General features: G+C 37.2%; 1 long non-coding RNA gene and 1 pseudogene across 1 annotated transcript in view; one reads left to right on the top strand and one right to left on the bottom strand.

The window, feature by feature from the left end:
• The first annotated feature begins 6423 nt into the window (after nucleotides 1-6423).
• On the top strand, nucleotides 6424-9389 carry LOC122432258 (annotated as a pseudogene).
• Nucleotides 9390-12217: 2828 nt separating this feature from the next.
• The window catches only part of LOC122432408, a 29926-nt gene continuing 19117 nt past the window's right edge, over nucleotides 12218-23026 (bottom strand). The window contains exon 3 of the long non-coding RNA XR_006266817.1: nucleotides 12218-12266. This is a non-coding gene — a long non-coding RNA (uncharacterized LOC122432408). The remainder of the gene's footprint in view (nucleotides 12267-23026) is intronic.

The raw sequence follows: 23026 nt of genomic DNA, 5'->3' as shown, positions 1-23026 counted from the left end.
GTGGTATTATCTGCATATCTGATACACTTTCTTAAGGAGCAATAACTATTGTAATATGCATTTTCCTTTCCACCTATCTGAAAGATCACTGGCTCTAACTAGCAGTTTTTTTTTTTTTTTAAACGAAAACCAATCCTGGTGTATTTAAACAAATAGTTGAGTATTTCAGGAAACAGTAATGCAATAAGCCTAGTATTTTTATTCATATATGCTTTCTTTAGAGTAGTGGATATTTGAAGAATGTTTAGACTTTCACACTCACACATGTACACATGGAGGAGAGAAAAATAAATAATGATAATTTTCAAAGATCAGGCACTGTTTTAATATTGGGTTGGCCAAAATGTTTGTTCAACTTCTTCCATCTGATCTTGCAGAAAACCCGAACGAATCTTTCTGGCCAACTTAATATCTGTTGTTTCACTTAATGTTATCACCAATACTATTATTTCAGTATTATATTATATTATATTATATATTATTATATATAATATATATATTAATTATATTATATATTATATTTCAGTATATATTTCAGTATTATTTCAGTATTCCCATTTTAGAAATGACCATACAGAGACTACAGATTACTAACATAAAATCTCATAACTTAGAAAGTGAAAAGTAAAAGTGGCTCAGTTGTGTCAGATTCTCTGTGACCCCATGGACTGTATCCATGGAATTCTCCAGGCCAGAATACTGGAGTGGGTAGCCTTTCCCTTCTCCAGGGACCTTCCCAATGCAGGGATCAAACCCAGGTCTCCTGCATTGTGGGCAGATTCTTTATCAACTGAGCCACAAGGGAAGCCCAAGAATACTGGAGTGGGTAGCCGATCCCTTCTCCAGCGGATCTTCCGGACTCAGGAATCGAACCAGGGCCTCTTGCATTGCAGGCAGATTCTTTACCAACTGAACTATGAGAGAACCCCAAGTTTGTGTGAATGGTTTTGTGAGTGGCTGGCTTTGAAGACTATTTCAAATATGTTTGACTTCCAAGTTTATTGCTTTTTTCTATTATACCATCCTTTTTTCACTATAGTTTGTTGATGACAAAAACTACGCAATGAATAAAGCTATAATTTTCTGTCTTCCAATAATGTTATTGACCAGGTATTGACCAGGTATTTAACAGTTGCTGGACATTGAATGATATAATCCACCATGAGATGATGTCCTATCTTATTATCTTCAATAAATTAAATTAAATGTTTAATAAAGTAAGATTTATAATCAGATCCCGACTCCATCATTTGTTAACTAAATTAAGAGTTAGAAGCATGAATTCTGGAATCCAATACACTGAGCAGGTTACTCAACCTCCCTGCCTCAGTTTTCTCATCTGTGAGAATAATATATGGTGATTTCTCATAGGGAAGCTGTATAGAGGAAATGGATTATTACCTAAAATATTTAGCAGAGTGCTTGTTACATAATTTTCAATCAATAAAATGAACTCATTTTATTATTAAATAGGAAATTACTCCCTTGTTTGAGATTCTCCCTCCTCATAGCTTTCTTTATTTTTCCATTATTACATTTATTACTGTTTAGATATAATATCCTTATAGGTTTGGTTATTTAATTTAAACCAATGTTTCCCATGATATTATAAATGCCTTTAAAAAAAAAAAGTTGAAAAGTGAAATCGCTCAGTTGTGTCTGACTCTTTGCAACCCCATGGACTGTAGCCTGTCAGGCTCCTCTGTCCATGGAATTTTTCAGGCAAGAGTACTGGAGCGGGTTGCCATTTCCTTCTCCAGGGGTCTTCCTAACCCAGGGATCAAACCCAGGTCTCCCACATTGCAGGCAGATTCCTTACTGTTTAAGTCACCAAGAAATCCTTTTCAATAAACATCTTAAGGCCAGATATAACATTTGAAAGCAATTATTTCTCTATTACTTAGCCTGGTACATAGTCAGTTAAGTTCAATTCAGTAGCTCAGTCGTGTCCAACTCTTTGCGACCCCATGAATCCCAGCACGGCAGGCCTCCCTGTCCATCACCAACTCCTGGAGTTTACTCAAACTCATGTCCATCCAGTCGGTAATGACATCCAGCCATCTAATCCTCTGTCGTCCCCTCTCCTCCTGCCCCCAATCCATCCCAGCATCAGGGTCTTCTCGAATGAGTCAACTCTTCGCATGAGGTGGCCGAAGTATTGGAGTTTCAGCTTCAGCATCAGTCCTTCCAATGAGCACCCAGGACTGGTCTCCTTTAGGATGGACTGGTTGAATCTCCTTGCAGTCCAAGGGACTCTCAAGAGTCTTCTCCAGCACCACAGTACAAAAGCGTCAATTTTTCAGCCTTCAGCTTTCTTCACAGTCCAACTCTCACATCCATACATGACTACTGGAAAAACCATAGCCTTGACTAGATGGACCTTTGTTGGCAAAGTAATGTCTCTACTTTTTAATATGCTATCTAGGTTGGTCATAACTTTCCTTCCAAGGAGTAAGAGTCTTTTAATTTCATGGCTGCAATCACCATCTGCAGTGATTTTGGAGCCCAAAAAAGTAAAGTCCGAAACTGTTTCCACTGTTTCCCCATCTATTCCCCATGAGGTAATGGGACCAGATGCCATGATCTTAGTTTTCTAAATGTTGAGCTTAGTGTTCCCTAAAACATAGGTATGTGATAGATAGAGGATAGATAGATGGATAGATAGAGGTATAGACAACTTTTACAAAGTGGAAATTGCAATTTAAGTCTTATAATATGAAGAGAATTAGACATCATGTTAACATACTGATGGTATCATAAAATATGTGCAATTTATTCATGTGTAATAAATCTGTTTTTATTTCCTTAAACAGAAGAATTCAACTGGAAATGTTCAGAATAAATCAGACAAGAAAGAAGTATTTTAGCCTCCTGAAACTGACCAGTTGTTCAGTTTTGCAACTTGTCTTCTTCATCTTATTCCTATTTCCCTGTATTCTCTTTCTTGTTGAAAACTTAGACCTAACTTTGAGATTCACACTCTCATACTGTCACTTTGCCAATCTGCCAATCTCACACATTCTGGTTAAAATTTTGTTTAAAAAAGTCATTTTCTTGTCCAACTTATTCGAAGAGTATAATATGATTACATTCCTGGTAACTCAGGGTTTCCTTCCTGCTGCTCTCTGTGACCATTACATCCATATGATTACCTACTTTTCATGTAGTTTCATGTATTTTTCATGTAGTTATGTGCAAAATGTACACTTATGTGGCTAACATTGCCTATACATGAGGTTTCGCATAGATTTATGTACAACATTGCAGCTGTTTTCTGCAGAGCTGGTGATATGGAACAACATTATGGTGTCTTGCCACTTTGTAACTACTAAGATCAAATGAAATTGTTATTTATCATAGATTATATTGGAACTCCAAAATATGGTTAAGGATATATAGTATCTCAAAAACTTACATTTTTTCAAGTGAATTTTCCATCTTTTTAATATTTGCAAGCCAGAAAAATATCCCTGCTTTGTAATTCTCTTGTGAATATGGTACTTCCTTAGAAGAATGAATAGCGAAATTGAAGTAGTGTCTCTTCTATACGTTTGTGATTCTTCATTTGAACTGCCAAATAAATAGAAAGAAGGAATATAAATAATATCACATTTGAATTACTACATATTATTCTTTATCAATAAGGATGAAGAATCACTACCTGAAGAATTTGAACAGCTCATATTTGATTATCTTTTACTATGGGATGCTGTAAACATGATTTTTGTTTGTTTTATTTGAATAATAGAATAAATATTATATTTTTAAGAGTATTCAATCTAGAGTCAAGTAATATTTATATCAGTGACTTACTTAAAATCTTTGGCTCTGAATCCTTTATTCCTTACTTTAAACTCATCTGTCTCACACTTTACAAGTAGATGTTCAATGGAAATTTAAATGTTGAATAAATTTTCCTGAGTTTTAAAGAAATAATATGATACTCATTATTGAACTCAGAAAATCAGAATGCGTGTAAAAGTAGTCATTGATTTGGAAATTACAGTATATTTAAAATTATTGTTTATTTTGATGATTTTGGGTTGAGAACTCTATTGTAATAAAATGGATTTTTCCTAGAAGACTATTTGATAAACTTAATGAAAGTTTGCTTTAGCTAGGCAAGACTATGTTGAGGGAAAGTTTCCTCTTATTTCACACCTCAACTGATAGAGATTTTTTTTTGGGGGGAAATTATATGATAATATATTTGATAAAAATATATTCACAGTCATGTGTTAACTTAGTTCAACACAAGTTATTAAAGTTTGTCAAGGGTAGAAAACATAGGTTTTAAAAACCATTAAATATACACCCACTATCATGTTTATTTATGAAGAAAATTCACATTTATTTGCCATACAAGTTTCTAGGATAAGGGAAACTGTTGATGAAGTTCTTTTTATAAAAATGTTTTGTGAAGAGAGAGAAAAAAATAATTCTGACTAAGACTTTCAGGATAGAGCTAGGCTTTGAAAACTGAGTAGAATTTCGAAAAGGTATAAGATGGGTGCAAAGACATTTTCTAAAGAAAGAGGCAATAAGAGGCAATTGATGGAAGGAGAATGGTTTGATCATGTGTGGGCCACCAATCATGGATAGAAAATTGAGAAATAGTACACAGGATCACATGAGGTGGAATGGGAATGCTTTGCTAACATATGTAGGATTGAATTTGTTACAGATAGGAACCAGAGAAACTTTCAAACCTGAGTAATGACAAGAAGAGTGTAAGACTTTGTCACTATTTGTTATTTTTCTGAGAGACAAGAACTCTGTGAAGAACAATGATCTCTTTTAGCCAAGGTGAAAGTGAAAGTGAAGTCGCTCAGTCGTATCTGACTCTTTGCGACCCCATGGACGGTAGCCTATCAGGCTCCGTGGTCCATAGGATTTTCCAGGCAAGGATACTGGAGTGGGCTGACATTTCCCTCTCTAGGGAATCTTCCCAACCCAGGGATCAAACCCAGGTCTCCTGCATTGCAGACAGACGCTTTACCATCTGAGCCACAAGGGAAGTCCTTTAGCCAAGGTAGACAGTGACTACAGGAGTGGCCACCATTGTTAATCTGGCAAATGACAGTCTCCTTCCCAGACCTTTTTTATTCCTCACCAAGACGTGTAGTTTTTTGCTTTCATCTAGGGATATACTTTACAAAAAACACCTATGAATTGGTTATTTGCATGTGTTCATGCTAAGTCTCTTCAATCATGTCCAACTCTTTGTGACCCTATGGACTGTAACCAGCCAGGCTTTTCTGTCCATAAATTCTCCAGACAAGAATACTGAAGTGGGTTACAGTGCCCTACTCTGTGGTATCCTCCCAAACCAGGGGTCAAACCCGAGTCTCCTTTGGCTCCTGCATTGCAGGTAGAATCTTTACTGCTGAACAGCTAGCAAAGCCCGGTTGGTTATTTATCTGCTCTTTATCTTTACTGTCACTTTAGCTTCCCATTTATTTACAGATTTAGGATTGCGTTGACTAGTTCCCTCTTGTCTAGATCCTAAGTTGCATTGCGATGAATCACCCTTGTCTTCCAAATCACTGAACAAAAGCTGAGTTCCATTAACCTCTCAGGAAGAAAATAGCTACTTGTTTATGTATTTTTGGTATACCAGTTCAAACAAACTTAAACAATAATCCACACAATAATCAGACATTTAGTGTTCACCAGAAGACAATACATGGAAGAATATGTAGTTTGATTCCAGTTATGTAAAATTCAGAAACCAACACAACGATCTACAATGATACAAATAATCACATCATCATCACATCATGTAGTCACTCCATCATGTCCAACTCTTTGCCACCGCATGGTCCACCAGGCTCCTCTGTCCATGGGATGCTCCAGGCAAGTATGCTGGAGTGGGTTGCCAGTTCCTTCTCCAGGGGATCTTCTGATCCAAGGATCGAACCTGGGTTGCCCACATTGCAGGGAGATTCTTTACCATCTGAACGACCAGGGAAGCCCAATAAAAGTGAAGATGCAGCTGACTTGAGGGACAGTAACTGAGAAAGGAGGTGAGACATGGATCTGAAGTAGTGTTAATATTATCCTTGCTTTAGATCTTGGATCTTATAAGTCTGTTTACTGTGTTAAAAATTCATTAAGCTGTACATGTTTGTGTTGTGCACATTTTGTATGTATGTATTAATCTCCACTATAAATATTAAAATATATAAAAATGATACTATTCTTCAAAGGAAAAAAAAAAAGCTTCAATCCAATATCAAAGTACTCTGTTTGTCTGTAGAACACAGAGCATATCGATTTGCTAGGACTGCCATAACTAAGTACCACACGCTGGTTGGCTTAAAGGAGGAGGAGATGGATTTCCTCCCAGTTTGGAGGCTGTGAATTCAAAATCAAAGTGTCAGTAGAGTTGGTTTCATTATGAAGCCTCTCTCTGGCTTGTAGATGGCTGTCATTTCCATGTGTCTGTAAGTACTCTATCCTCTGTGAGTTTCTATGAGCTGATCTCTCTCTCTCTCTCTTTTTTTAATAATAAAAACAGCAGTCATCTTGGGTTTAGACCAACTCATATGAACTCATGACACTTTAATTTCCTCTTTAAAAGCACTATCTTCAAATTCATTCATATTCTGAAGTACTGAAAGCAGAGATTTTGATATATGGATTATGAAGTGAAATGGAAGTCGCTCAGTCGATTCAATGGACTATACAGCCCATGGAATTCTACAGGCCAGAATACTGGAGTGGGTAACCTTTCCCTTCTCCAGAGGCTCTTCCCAACCCAGGGGTTGAATCCAGGTCTCCCACACTGCAGACAGATTCTTTACCACCTGAACCACAAGGGAAGCCTGATATGGATTATGTGTGTGTGTGTGTGTGTGTGTGTGTGTGTGTGTGTGTGTTAGTCACTCAGTAGTGTCCGACTCTTTGTGGCCCCATGGACTCCTCTGTCCATAGGATTCTCAAGGCAAGAATACTGGAGTGAATTGCCATTTAAAGGAACACAGTTCAACCCGTAAGACTAAGTAAGGTGGTAACACAATGTGACACTAAGTTACGATATGGTGTGGAAGAAATTGCATTAAGCTAATATTATTGCAAATATAATGTAGTATGAGCATTCATGGCAGACATCAATACTATGGTGCAGATTTCCCAATGTAAGAAGAAAAATATTGAGACTGAAGGTTGCATTCCATGGTAAATCTGCATTGTGCCCAATTGTTATTTCTCCAGAGAACTCATGTATTGAATTATTATCTAAAAAAGTATTTGCTTCACTCTCACTTGTTTGTGCAATCTCTTAGGAAATCAGTATAAACCTACAAATGATATAAATTCTGCTTTCATCATTCCTCAGAAGAGCCATTGTTATTCTTTCTTAAGACAGCTCTTCCCCCATAGGTATATTTCTTTATTCTACATGTATTTATAACTATCAAAAGCCTACTTACTTGTGTAATCATGTATGATACCAAAATTAGACCTAAGATTTATAAATAACTGTGGAAAAAAAAGAAAGGTCAATGAACATAAAAGTGCAGACATTTAGTGAATATAGATGAAGTCTACATAGAAAAGCAAACACATATTTTAGTTATTATTAGTATGAGTGTTTATTTATTTATTTTTATTTCTTGCCAAAACAGAAGTCAACTCTAGCTTTCTCAAGCAAAAATAAACTGTTTTGGAAACATATGTGGTGTTGTGATCAATGTGCCACCAGAATGCCAGGCATAAAGAAAAAACCCAAGGAGTCTGGAGACCTGTCAGCTCAGACTTAATAGAGTCAGTCTTCCTTTGCAGGATCAGTCTGGCCTTTAAAGTACACTGCAATCTATTTAATGGAAATGTATGTTGCATTAAGGTGACCACCTTAAATCACTAATGGACTCATGTAAGGTATCCAGGGATGAGCATTTGATTTCTGCATATTCTTCTTTGAACACAGAATCTTGGCCCTCAGATTTCACAGTGAAACCAGAAGTGAGACCAGGAACTGAGAATTTTTATCACTGCCAACTCCATACAGGGGGAAATTCTCTATAAAATAACCTAATGGAAGATTAATGGATGGAGAATTTAAAAGCTGGTCAACTGCCAGAATATAATTATGTATTTATTTTTTTAATTTTTTCCATTTATTTTTATTAGTTGGAGGCTACTTACTTTACAGTATTGTAGTGGTTTTTGCCATACATTGACATGAATCAGCCATGGATTTACATGTGTTCCCCATCTCGATCCCCCCTCCTGCCTCCCTCCCCATCCCATCCCTCTGGGTCTTCCCAGTGCACCAGCCCTGAGCACTTGTCTCATGCATCCAACCTGGGCTGGTGATCTGTTTCACCCTTGATAGTATACTTGTTTCAATGCTGTTCTCTCAGATCATCCCACCCTCAGTTTTTCTACTTTATTGTAATCCAATATAAATGTAAAGGTCAATATCTCACAAAGGAAATTATAAGAAGAAACTTCACATTAGTGACTGAGTTCATTCTCCTTGGACTATCTAGGATCCAGGAATTGCAGATTCTCTTCTTCATGCTGTTTTTCACCATTTATATGGTCACAGTGGCAAGAAATCTTGGCATAATTGTCCTCATCAGGGTCAATGCCTGCCTCCATGCCCCCATGTCCTTTTTCCTGAGCCACTTATCTTTCGTGGATCTGTGTTTCTCTTCCATTGTGACTCCAAAGATGTTGGAAATCTTCTTATCAGAGAGGAAAACCATTTCTTATACAGCTTGCATGGTTCAGTGTTACTTTTTTATTGCCTTGCTCCATGTAGAGGTCTACATCTTGGCTGTCATGGCCTTTGATCAGTACATGGCCATTTGCAACCCCCTGCTTTATGGCAGCAGAATGTCTAAGTATGTGTACGTGTGCACATCCCTCATCACGGTCCCTTATGTATATGGAGTGCTCACTGGCCTGATGGAAACCTTGTGGACCTACAACCTAGCCTTCTCTGGTCACAATGAAATTAATCACTTCTACTGTGCTGACCCACAGCTGATTAAGCTGGCTTGTTCTGACACCTATAAAAAAGAATTGTCCATGTTTGTTGTGGCTGGCTTTAACTTCACTTGTTCTCGCTTCATCATCCTCATTTCTTACATCTACATTTTTCCTGCCATGTTGAGGATTCATTCCACAGAAGGTAAGCACAAAGCTTCTCTACCTGGGGCTCCCATCTGACAGTTGTCACTGTCTTCTATACAACTCTTTTCTTCATGTATCTTAGACCCCCTTCAGAAGAGTCTGCAGCAGGGGAAAATGGTGGCTGTGTTGTACACCACAGTGATCCCATGTTGAATCCTGTCATCTACAACCTGGGGAACAAGGATGTGAAAGAAGCTTTGATCAAAGACTTGTTCAGCAGGAAACTGCTTTCTATTAATAGATAAATTCAATGCTACTGTTCTTAAGAATTTTTATTTTCTATAGACAATAACTTCTTCCTATTGCTTCATTCAGTAATTTGTCCAAATACATATCCTTTTCTTAAAGAGATGGGGGAAATTTCCATGGAGAAAATCTTACTAAAATGTATATGAGCATCCATGTCAATAGACAGGAATTTTGAATTCTCCAAGAAGTCTTTGCTTGCCCGGACCCCAAATTAAGAACTTATACATTGAGAAATCAATGTCAGTCAAAAAGCTAATTTATATCTTGGAGGATAAAAAAAATATTAATGTTGGGATAGTATTTTCTTTTTGGAAGGAACTGGTCATTGTTTTAGACTGTCTCTTAATGGGGTGATTTGCTATAAAATGTAGCTGACAACTTTCAAAAAATTATTTCTCCTCAACTTTACTAAATAAGCATGAATTTCTTACCACTGAAAACAAACACTTGAACTTTCAAAGAGGGGAAACTTTCCTCCTCACCTTGCTTGAATTCTTTTTACTGGTCTATAATTAAGTTTACACAGATATATAAAGAGGAGGAAAAAAAATGCTCATATGTGCAGAAGTCTCATAGGAAGAGACACCCAAAGTGACAAAAGCAAGTTGTTTATGTATCAGTTCCAGACAAAGACAATTATTTGTGAAGATTTTACAAAATAAAGGGACATGTGCTTGGGGTTGAGATCTAATGAAAAAAAATCACGGTTGGTTTACAGTTTTCTTAACTTGAATTCTCTAACTCTAGTGATAAGGATGATTTCTATCTTCCTGGTGTTCAGAGGGTACCCTCACAGGTGAGAGTTATTTTCCACCTTTGAGGAAAAGTGGAGGGCTAGAATGTGTTTTTATTATGTTTTGATAGGTATTTCCCAAGTAAACTTAATTCGAAATAATCAACAAGTCATGGCAGCCAAGGTCACTTGCTGTGACCTTTTCTGAGCCTCCATGAACTCATTTAGTCAACAGTAGGTCTCACTTCTTTACACTTACCCATCAGCTCAGTTCTATACCCTTCTTCCATCAGCACTCTCTTTAGCCTGAAGCACAAGAAACATGGTCCTCAGCAAATCACACTTTTTTCCCAAGATCTATCTCTGGCTTTTTTTTTTTTCTTGAGACTTTTGTTGGGGGGGAGGGGCAAGATTAATTGGTCAAGTTCAGTGCTACCTAAAAGTCTATGTAAAGAAATATACATAGATATACATAGTTCCCCTGGACTTGAAGCATCCAATTCTAATTTCTCCTACAGGAGCCCTGGATAAGAAAATGGAAACCCATTCCAGTATTTTGCCTGGAGAATTTCACAGACTGAAGACCCCAGTGAGATATAGTCTATGGGATCACAAGGAGTCAGACATGACTGAGCAACTAACACAAACACACAAAAAGATAAAAAGTGACTTGATAATTAGTTCAGTCTCTCAATCATGTCTGACTCTTTGCAGCTCCATGGACCTCAGCATGCCAGGCTTCCCTGTCAATTACCAACTCCAGGAGCTTGCACAAACTCATGTCCATGGAGTCTGTAATGCCATCCAACCATCTCATCCTCTGTCATCCCCTTCTCCTCCTGCCTCAGTCTTCCCAGAATCAAGGTCTTTTCCAGTGGGTCAGTTCTTCTCATCAGGTGACCAAAGTATTGGAGTTTCAGTTTCAGCATCAGTCCTTCCAATGAATATTCAGGACTGATTTCCTCTAGGATTAACTGCTTTGATATCCTTGCAGTCCAAGGGACTCTCAAGCATCTTCTACAACACCACAGTTCAAAAGCATCAATTCTTCAGTGCTCAGCTTTCTTGATATTACATGTATCTAAAACTATTATGTCAACCCATATTGCTTAAAACACAGCTATAATAATATAAAATAATTACATAATATATTATATATAATATAATAATAGCAATACTTCACATTTGAATAGCAATTTGCAAACCATACAGTCCTTTATGTTATCTCACTTTATTTCACAGAATATTAAGAGTAGAAAATACTTATTTTCAATGGAAACCCCATGGAACTGAGATTATTTTTCCTGTTTAGAGACAAAGATACTGCAATTCAAATCTCAAAGTGATGAGAGATAGTCCAATCCAGCCCCACCTCTTCCAATCATGTAGACATGGGTTTTATGCATGCTGAGGCCAACGGGTCATCTAAAGGTAACTTGGACTTTAAGTATAATCATCTTATGGAATATGACAGGCCAGTGATAAGGCTCACACAAAGCAAGGAGCTAGAATAGACGTCTCTCATGAAATTAAGATTGTTGTAGGCCTATAACTTCTACAGAGGTATAGGGTCAACAATAATAGCAGCGACAACAAAATCAAAGTAGTTTACTTAGGTTTTGACAAATGGACAAGTTAAAAATAATTTTTATTGAAAATTCAAAAAATAACATGTCTTTTTTTTTTTGTCATTTTGGGTTTAGATTTACAGTGCTTTCATCAGCTGTCAAATTCATTTAAAATGAACTTAAGGTGTTCCTAGTTTAAAATAAGCTTTGTGGGAGTGAAAAACCATAAATACAGAAATGAGCTATCAACCACTCATACATGAAGGAACTTCCATAGATAAAGTCCTTGTTCATGCAAATTTCCAGAAAAATAGGGGGAAAAAAAAGAAAGGATACTGTTAACTTCAGATATTAAATTTATATTATGCAAAGTATATATTATTTGAAAGAAATAAAGGTTAACATTAAAGCCATGGGACTATAAAGAGTAAAGTGGACAACTAGAACTTGTGAAGAAACTGTCCAATTAGGACGAAGTACAAGGAAAACAAGAGTTTCCCTGGTGACTCAGAAGGTAAAGAATCTGCTTATAATGCAGGAGACCCAGGTTCAATCCCTGGGTTGGGAAAATCCTCTGGGGAAGAAATGGCAACCCACTCCAGTATTCTTTCCTGGGGAATTCCACAGACAGAAGAGACTAGTGAGCTACAGTCCATAGGATCACAAAGAGTCAGACATGACTGACAGATTAACACTTAACACAAAGAAAATAAAATCCATCAATGAGAACAAACTTGTGACTAAATATACATAAATAAAGACCATATGGAGCAACAGTATAAATTTGGGTAGTTCAAAAGACAGAACTGACTGACTGAAAATAAACAAATTATAAAGAAAGAGGAAGAGATGGTAGCTAAAAGGGTTTTTATTCTGCATTATCGGGATGGGGAATACATGTAACTCCATGGCTGATTCACGTCAATGTATGACAAAACCCACTACAATATTGTAGAGTAATTAGCCTCCAACTAATAAAAATAAATGAAAAAAATAAAAAAAATAAAAAATAAAAAAAAGCAGAAAAACAAACAAACAAACATTGGATGACTTCAGGATTTATTAAACTTAGTCTGGGTGTTAGAATAACAAGTGGTACCAGTGAAAGACCAAACATAGAATCTAGTTTGCAAAAAAATTAGAAGGTAGATTAATAGACAATCCAGGTATAGTGTTGTTCATATGCCAAACAATAATCAGCCCATATTTTACAGATCTTTTCCCCCAGATATTTACAGATTGTCAATGGTCACTGAAACAACTGAGACACGTGACGTTACTGTCTCAGATTTGTACTTGGGAGAACCTGAAGCAAAAATCCATTAAATGACTGCCACAGATTACATGTATTAAGTGGCAGAGCTGGAAATATTAATGTGATTTAAGTCTAATTCATTACAGTATGTCAAAATATTGCCCAATTAATTCACAGAAGTGAATGAAAAAAAAAAAAAGTAAATCATGAACAGGTTCTCAACAAAGGTATATTCAAAAAACTGAGTAACATGTCACATAACTTCAAATTCAATGGTAATTAGGGAAATGCAGATTAGAACTATAAAATATTTGTACCTAGATGCAAATTTAGCATACAAAAAATTTTTATAAACACCTTGTAATATTAATATTGGTGACACCATGGAACAAAACTACTTAAATAGTGCTAATAGGAATGTAATTCATATAACCAGTTTGTGAAACTATTTGCCAGTTTAAGCAGAATATATACCTAATCTGTAAACCAGCAAATTCTATCCAAAATTTTATCAAGCAGAAGTGCATGGATATATTCACATAAAGACAGGAACAACAATGTATTTTGTACTAACCACATCATGAAGCACTCTAGATGTTTCTCAAAAATAGGAAGAATACGTAAGTTTAGGTACAGTCATGTAATGGATACTATGTTGTTGCTATTCAGCCACTCAGTCGTGTCTGACTCTTTGTGACCCCATGGACAGCAGCAGACTAGGCTTCCTTGTCCTTCACTATCTCCTGGAGTTTGCTCAAATTCTTGTCTGTTAAGTTGGTGATGGGTGGCCAAAGTATTGGAGTTTCAGCTTTAGCAACAGTCCTCTCAGTGAATATTCAGGGTTGATTTCCTCTAAGATTGACTGATTTGATCTCCTTGCAGTCCAAAAGACTCTCAAGAGTCGTCTCCAGCACCACAATTTGAAAGTATCAGTCCTTGGGTGCTCAGCCTTCTTTATGGTCCAAATCTCACATCCATACATGACTACTGAAAACAAAACAAAACAAACAAACAAACAAAAAGTCCCACCACAAAAAAAACATAGATTTGACTATATAGACCTCTGCCAGTCAAGTGATGTCCCTGCTTTTTAATATGCTATCTAGATTTGCCACAGCTTTCTTTCCAAGGAGCAAGCCTCTTTTAATTTCATGGCTGCAGTCACCATCCACAGTGATTTTGGAGCCCAAGAAAATGTAATCTGTCACTGCTTCCAATTTTTCCCCTTCTATTAGCCATGAAGTGGTGGGGCATCCCATGTAGTGCTAGTGGTAAAGAGCCTGCCTACAAATCCAGGAGACATAAAGGATACAAAAGATGCTGGTTCGATCCCTAGGTCAGGAAGATACCTTGGAAGAGGGCATGGCAACCCACTCCAGCATTCTTGCCAGGAAAATCCCCATAGACAGAGAAGCGTGGTGGGCTACAGTCCATGGGGTCTCAAAGAGTTGGACATGACTGAAGTGAGTGAGCATGCATGAACAATGGGACTGATGTCATGATCTTAGTGTTTTGAATACCGAGTTTCAAGCCAGGTTTTTCACTCTCTTCTTTCACCCTAATCAAGATCCTCTTTCGTTCCTCTTCACTTTCTGCCTTTAGAGAGGTATCTGCATATCTGAGTTTGTTGACATTTCCACTAGCAATCTTGATTCCAGCTTGTTATTCATCCAGCTCAGCATTTCTTATGATGTATTCTGCATATGTTAAATAAACAGGTTGACAACATACAGCCTTGACGTACTCCTTTCCCAATTTTGAATCAGTCTGTTATTCCATGTCCGCTTTTAACTGCTGTTTCTTGACTGACCTACAAGTTTCTCAGAAGACAGATAAGGTGGTCTGGTGTCAGGAGCCGGCAAGAGAAACCCCGCCCATGACAAGGTCTGGGTTCAAGGAGCTGGCACACAAAGGTGTCCAGACCTCTGGGGGTTTCTCGGGACCACCCCCACCATCCACTCCCAGGCCTTCGCCCTTTCATCTTCTGATGTTTGGCATTCTTCTATGTTCCCTAAAATCTAGTCTGACTCTTACCTAAAATCCCTCCTTGAAACCTTTGCATGGCAACAACACAGTCCCTGGGGGCACGTGGGTCCCAATAAACAGGCCTATCTATCCCATAATCAAAAGTAGATAGAGTCCCTTACGAGATTGAGAAGATTCCTTAGGGTGTGATCAGGAGGGGATTCATGAGACCTCTGACCCTTAGGATTACATACCAGAACTAAGTCCACCCGGAGCTGAGCTTCCCAATATAAGGTTTGTAGATGGCTTTTCACAGTTGACTAGCTGCTGCCATTAAATTGTTTAAAAGATATGTGTAGGTCTTGACAGTTTTGGAAAGTTATTTATGATGTAACCCATGATTATGCACCTGGTACAATCTTATCATTCCCCCCTCCTTAAACCTCTTTAAAGGATTATTGGTTTTAGGGTATATAAGCACTGATGTAAAAAAAATAAAGTAGTCTTGATTCTGCACTCAACCAAGACTCGACTGGCTTTCTTTTCTTTGCAGACACTGCTCATCTGAAGGGAACCCCTGGACTCCGCCAGAGCTGGACCCCGGCAGTCTGGTTCTCCCATCTCTTTAAGTTTCTCTACAGTTTGTTGTGATCTACACGGTCAAAGGTTTTAGTGTAATCAGTGAAACAGAAGTAGTTTTTTTTTTTTTTTTGGAACTCCTTTGCTTTCTCCATGATTCAATGAATGCTGGCAATTTGATCTCTACACTTACAGTAATAGGCCAATATCACTGATGAACATAGATGCAAAAATCCTTAACAAAATTCTAGCAAACAGAATCCAACAACATATTAAAAAAATCATACACCATGACCAAGTGGGCTTTATCCCAGGAATGCAAGGATTCTTTAATATCCGCAAATCAATCAATGTAATACACCACATTAACAAATTGAAAGATAAAAACCATATGATTATCTCAATAGATGCAGAGAAAGCCTTTGACAAAATTCAACACTCATTTATGATTAAAACTCTCCAGAAAGCAGGAATAGAAGGAACATACCTCAACATAATAAAAGCTATTTATGACAAACCCACAGCAAGCATCACCCTCAATGGTGAAAAATTGAAAGCATTTCCCCTGAAATCAGGAACAAGACAAGGGTGCCCACTCTCACCACTACTGTTCAACATAGTGTTGGAAGTTTTGGCCACAGCAATCAGAGCAGAAAAAGAAGTAAAAGGAATCCAGATAGGAAAAGAAGAAGTGAAACTCTCACTGTTTGCAGATGACATGATCCTCTACATAGAAAACCCTAAAGACTCTACCAGAAAATTACTAGAGCTAATCAATGAATATAGTAAAGTTGCAGGATATAAAATTAACACACAGAAATCCCTTGCATTCCTATACACTAACAATGAAAAACAGAAAGAGAAATTAAGGAAACAATACCATTCACCATTGCAACAAAAAGAATAAAATACTTAGGAGTATATCTACCTAAAGAAACAAAAGACCTATACATAGAGAACTATAAAACACTGATGAAAGAAATCAAAGAGGACACAAACAGATGGAGAAACATACCGTGTTCATGGATTGGAAGAATCAATATTGTCAAAATGGCTATTCTACCCAAAGCAATCTATAGATTCAATGCAATCCCTATCAAGCTACCAACGGTATTTTTCACAGAACTAGACCAAAGAATTTCACAATTTGTATGGAAATACAAAAAACCTCGAATAGCCAAAGTAATCTTGAGAAAGAAGAATGGAACTGGAGGAATCAACCTGCCTGACTTCAGACTCTACTACAAAGCCACAGTCATCAAGACAGTATGGTACTGGCACAAAGACAGAAATATAGATCAATGGAACAGAATAGAAAGCCCAGAGATAAATCCACGAACCTATGGACACCTTATCTTTGACAAAGGAGGCAAGGATATACAATGGAAAAAAAGACAACCTCTTTAACAAGTGGTGCTGGGAAAACTGGTCAACCACTTGTAAAAGAATGAAACTAGAACACTTTCTAACACCATACACAAAAATAAACTCAAAATGGATTAAAGATCTAAATGTAAGACCAGAAACTATAAAACTCCTAGAGGAGAACATAGGCAAAACACTCTCCGACATAAATCACAGCAAGATCCTCTATGACCCACCTCCCAGAATATTGGAAATAAAAGCAAAACTAAACAAATGGGACCTAATGAAACTTAAAAGCTTTGCACTACAAAGGAAACTATAAGTAAGGTGAAAAGACAGCCCTCAGATTGGGAGAAAATAATAGCAAATGAAGCAACAGACAAAGGATTAATCTCAAAAATATACAAGCAACTCCTGCAGCTCAATTCCAGAAAAATAAATGACCCAATCAAAAAATGGGCCAAAGAACTAAACAGACATTTCTCCAAAGAAGACATACAGATGGCTAACAAACACATGAAAAGATGCTCAACATCACTCATTATCAGAGAAATGCAAATCAAAACCACAATGAGGTACCATTACACGCCAGTCAGGATGGCTGCTATCCAAAAGTCTACAAGCAATAAATGCTGGAGAGGGTGTGGAGAAAAGGGAACCCTCTTACACTGTTGGTGGGAATGCAAGCTAGTACAGCCACTATGGAGAACAGTGTGGAGATCTCTTTAAAAACTGGAAATAGAACTGCCATATGAAGCAGCAATCCCACTCCTGGGCATACACACTGAGGAAACCAGATCTGAAAGAGACACGTGCATCCCAATGTTCATTGCAGCACTGTTTATAATAGCCAGGACATGGAAGCAACCTAGATGCCCATCAGCAGATGAACGGATAAGGAAGCTGTGGTACATATACACCATGGAATATTACTCAGCCATTAAAAAGAATTCATTTGAATCAGTTCTAATGAGATGGATGAAACTGGAGCCCTTATACAGAGTGAAGTAAGCCAGAAAGATAAAGAACATTACAGCATGCTAACACATATATATGGAATTTAGAAAGATGGTAACGATAACCCTATATGCAAAACAGAAAAAGAGACACAGAAATACAGAACAGACTTTTGAACTCTGTGGGAGAAGGTGAGGGTGGGATGTTTCAAAAGAACAGCATGTATACTATCTACGGTGAAACAGATCACCAGCCCAGGTGGGATGCATGAGACAAGTGCTCGGGTCTGGTGCACTGGGAAGACCCAGAGGAATCGGGTGGAGAGGGAGGTGGGAGGGGGAATCGGGATGGGGAATACATGTAAATCTATGGCTGATTCATATCAATGTATGACAAAACCCACTGAAATGTTGTGAAGTAATTAGCCTCCAACTAATTAAAAAAAATAAAATAAAAAATTAAAAAAAAAAAAAGAACAATTGCTATTTAGATGTGAGGGCTTTAGGGAGGTGATTAGGTCTTGGAGGCTTTGCTTTGCCCTCATGAACTGAATTAGTGCCTGCGCATGCTTAGTCATGTCCTACTCTGTGACCCCATGGAAATTCATGTTTTGTGCACATTTTGAATGTGTACTATAATGGTTTAAAATATATTAAAAATAATACTCTTCAAAGAAACAAAGCTTCCTTTGAATATGAAAGCAGTCTCTTTGTCTACAGAAGGCAGAGCATATTAGTTTGTGAGGGCTGCTATAACTAAGTACCATAGCCTGGGTGGCTTAAACAAAAGAGACGGATTTCCTTCCAGTTTGGAGGATAGTAACTCAAGATCAAAGTGTTGATAGGGTTGGTTTCATGCTGAAGCTTCTGTCTGGCTTATAGATGGCCATCACCACCTGTGTCTGTCACAGTCTTTCCTGTGTGTACTTTTGTGTCTTAATCTCCTTTTTCAAAAATGGCACCAGTCATCTTGGGTTAGGATGAACTCATCTGAACTCATTACAGTTTAATTTCCTATTTAAAAACTATATCTACAGATTCAGTCATATTCAGAAGCATTGGGAATCAATATTTTGATATTTGGATATTAAAGAAACTGTTAAACCCTTAGCCCAAAGTGAGATGGCCGTAAGTTGTGGCACAAAGATATGATAATTGTGTGGAAGATATTACACTAAATTGGATTAAGCAAATATTATGGGTAACATAATATGGTATGAGTATCAATGGAAGACGTCAAATTTATGCTGTGGACTTCCCAAACTATGAAGAAGAATACTGGCACTGAATCTAAAAAAGAAAAACACTAGAAAAGCAGTTGGGTACCATGGCAAATCTTCATTGTATCCAGTTGTTATTTCTCCAGAGAATTCATTTAGTGCAAAATACTATCTAACAAGGTGATTACTTAATACTCACCTATATGTGTAATCTCTTAGGGAAATGTGTCAATTGACAAATAATATAAATTCTGCCTGCATTATTCAGGAGAAGAGCCATGACATTGATATTCTTTCCACAGATGTCTCTTTCTTCATAGGTATGTAGACTTCTATATTATACATTTATTTATTTGTAACCATCAAAATTCTGCTTTCTTATTTATTTTTTTCCATTTATTTTCATTAGTTGGAGGCTAATTACTTTACAATATTATAGTGGTTTTTGACATACATTGACATGAATCAGCCATGGATGTACATGTGTTCCCCACCCCGATTCCCCCTCCTGCCTCCATTTCCATCTCTTCCCTCTGGGTCTTCCCAGTGCACCAGCCCTGAGCACTAGTCTCATGCATCCAACCTGGGCTGTTGATCTGTTTCACCATTGATAGTATACTTGTTTCAATGCTGTTCTCTCTGAACATCCCACCCTCGCCTTCTCCCACAGAGTCCAAAAGTCTGTTCTGTACATCTGTGTCTCTTTTTCTGTTTTGCATATAGGGTTATCATTACCATCTTCCTAAATTCCATACATATGCATTAGTATACTGTATTGGTCTTTATCTTTCTGGCTTACTTCACTCTGTATAATGGGCTACAGTGTCATCCATCTCATTAGAACTGATTCAAATGAATTCTTTTTAATGGCTGAGTAATATTGCATGGTGTATATGTACCACAGCTTCCTTATCCATTCATCTGCTGATGGGCATCTAGGTTGCTTCCATGTCCTGGCTATTATAAACAGTGCTGCAATGAACATTGGGGTGCACGTGTCTCTTTCAGATCTGGTTTCTTCGCTGTGTATGCCCAGGAGTGGTATTGCTGGGTCAGATAGCAGTTCTATTTCCAGCTTTTTAAGGAATCTCCACACTGTTCTCCATAGTGGCTGTACTAGCTTGCATTCCCACCAACAGTGTAAGAGGGTTCCCTTTTCTCCACACCCTCTCCAGCATTTATTGCTTGTAGACTTTTGGATAGCAGCCATTCTGACTGGTGTGTAATGGTACCTCATTGTGGTTTTGATTTACATTTCTCTGATAATGAGTGATATTGAGCATCTTTTCATGTGTTTGTTAGCCATCTGTATGTCTTCTTTGGAGAAATGTCTGTTTAGATCTTTGGCCCATTTTTTGATTCGGTCATTTATTTCTCTGGAATTGAGCTGCAAGATTTGCTTGTATATTTTAGAGATTAATCCTTTGTCTGTTTCTTCATTTGCTATTATTTTCTCACATTCTGAGGGCTGTCTTTTCACCTTGCTTATAGTTTCATTTGTTGTGCAAAGCTTTCAAGTTTCATTAGGTCCCATTTGTTTATTTTTGCTTTTATTTCCAATATTCTGAGAGGTGGGTCATAGAAGATCTTGCTGTGATTTATGTTAGAAGAGTGTTTTGCCTATGTTCTCCTCTAGGAATTTTATAGTTTTTAGCCTTACATTTAGATCATTAATCCATTTTGAGTTTATTTTTGTGTATGGTGTTAGAAAGTGTTCTAGTTTCATTCTCTTATAAGTGGTTGAACAGTTTTCCCAGCACCACTTGTTAAAGAGGTTATCTTTTTCCATTGTATATTCTTACCTCCCTTGTCAAAGATAAGGTGTCCGTAGGTACGTGGATTTATCTCTGGGCTTTCTACTTTGTTCTACTGATCTATATTTCTGTCTTTGTGCCAGTACCATACTGTCTTGAGGACTGTGGCTTTGTAGTAGAGCCTGACGTCAGGCAGGTTGATTCCTACAGCTCCATTCTTCTATCTCAGGATTGCTTTGGCTATTCGAGGTTTTTTTGTATTTCCATACAAATTGTGAAATTATTTGTTCTAGTTTTCTGAAAAATACCATTGGTAGTTTGACAGGGATTGCATTGAATCTATAAATTGCTTTGGGTAGCATACTCATTTTCACAATATTGATTCTTCCAGTCCATGAACACAGTATATTTCTCCATCTATTTGTGTCCTCTTTGATTTCTATCATCAGTGTTTTATAGTTTTCTATGTATAGGTATAGTTTTGATTTCCATGCTTGTCACGGGTCTGTTAAGATCTTCTTTTCTTCCTGGTTCAGTTTTGGAAAGTTATACTTTTCTAGAAATTTGTCCATTTCTTCCAAGTTGTCCATTTTATTGGCATAGAGATGCTGGTAGTAGTTTCTTATGATCCTTTGTATTTCAGTGTTGTCTGTTGTGATCTCTCCATTTTCATTTCTAATTTTGTTGATTTGGTTCTTCTCCCGTTGTTTCTTAATGAGTCTTCTAACGGTTTGTCAATTTTGTTTATCTTTTCAAAAAACCTGCTTTTAGTTTTGTTGATTTATGCTATGGTCTCTTTTGTTTCTTTTGCATTTATTTCTGCCCTAAGTTTTTAAGATTTCTTTCCTTCTACTAACCCTGGGGTTCTTCATTTCTTCCTTCTCTAATTGCTTTAGGTGTACAGCTAGGTTATTTATTTGACTTTTTTCTTGTTTCTTGAGGTAAGCCTGTAATGCTATGAACCTTCCCCTTAACACTGCTTTTGCAGTGTCCCATAGGTTTTGGGTTGTTGTGTTTTCATTTTCATTCGTTTATATGCATATTTTGATTTCTTTTTTTATTTCTTCTATGATTTGTTGGTTATTCAGAAGCGCGTTATTTAGCCTCCATATGTTGGAATTTTTAGTAGTTTTTTTTTTTTTTTTCTCCTGCAATTGAGATTTATTCTTACTGCATTGTGGTCTGAAAAGATGACTGGAATGATTTCAATTCTTTTTTGAATTTCCCAAGGCTAGATTTATGGCCCAGGATGTGATCTATTCTGGACAAGGTTCCGTGTGCACTTGAGAAAAAGGTGAAATTGATTGTCTTGGGGTGAAATGTCTTATAGATATCAATTAGGTCTAGCTGGCCCATTGTGTCATTTAAAGTTTCTGTTTCCTTGTGAATTTTCTGTTTAGTTGATCTATCCATAGGTGTGAGTGGGGTATTAAAGTCTCCCACTCTTATTGTGTTATTGTTAATTTCCACTTTCATACTCGTTCGCATTTGCCTTCCATATTGCAGTGCTCCTATGTTGAGTGAATATATATTTATAATTGTTATATCTTCTTCTTGGATTAATCCTTTGATCATTATGTAGTGTCCTTCTTTGTCTCTTTTCACAGCCTTTCTTTTAAAGTCTATTTTATCTGATATGAGTATTGCAACTCCTGCTTTCTTTTGGTCTCCGTTTGCATGAAATAATTTTTTCCAGCCCTTCACTTTCAGTCGGTATGTGTCCCTTGTTTTGAGGTGGGTCTCTTGTAGACAGCATATATAGGGGTCTTGTTTTTGTATCCATTCAGCTAGTCTTTGACTTTTGGTTGGGGCATTCAACCCATTTACATTTAAGGTAATTATTGATAGGTATGGTCCCGTTGCCATTTACTTTGTTGTTTTGGGTTCACGTTTATACAGCCTTTCTGTGTTTCCTGTCTAGAGAAGATCCTTTAGCATTTGTTGAAGAGCTGGTTTGGTGGTGCTGAATTCTCTCAGCTTTTGCTTGTCTGTAAAGCTTTTGAATTCTTCTTCATATATGAATGAGATCCTTGCTGGGTACAGTAATCTAGGTTGTAGATTGTTCTCTTTCATTACTTTAAGTATGTCCTGCCATTCCCTTCTGGCCTGAAGAGTTTCTATTGGAAGGTCAGCTGTTATCCTTATGGGAATCCCCTTGTGTGTTATTTGTTGTTTCTCCCTTGCTGCTTTTAATATTTGTTCTTTGTGTTTGATCTTTGTTAATTTGATTGATATGTG

Source organism: Cervus canadensis, chromosome 31 (assembly GCF_019320065.1).
Source record: "Cervus canadensis isolate Bull #8, Minnesota chromosome 31, ASM1932006v1, whole genome shotgun sequence".
In the NCBI taxonomy this organism is placed as follows: Eukaryota; Metazoa; Chordata; class Mammalia; order Artiodactyla; family Cervidae; genus Cervus; species Cervus canadensis.
This window is presented reverse-complemented; position numbering and strand designations above follow the sequence as displayed.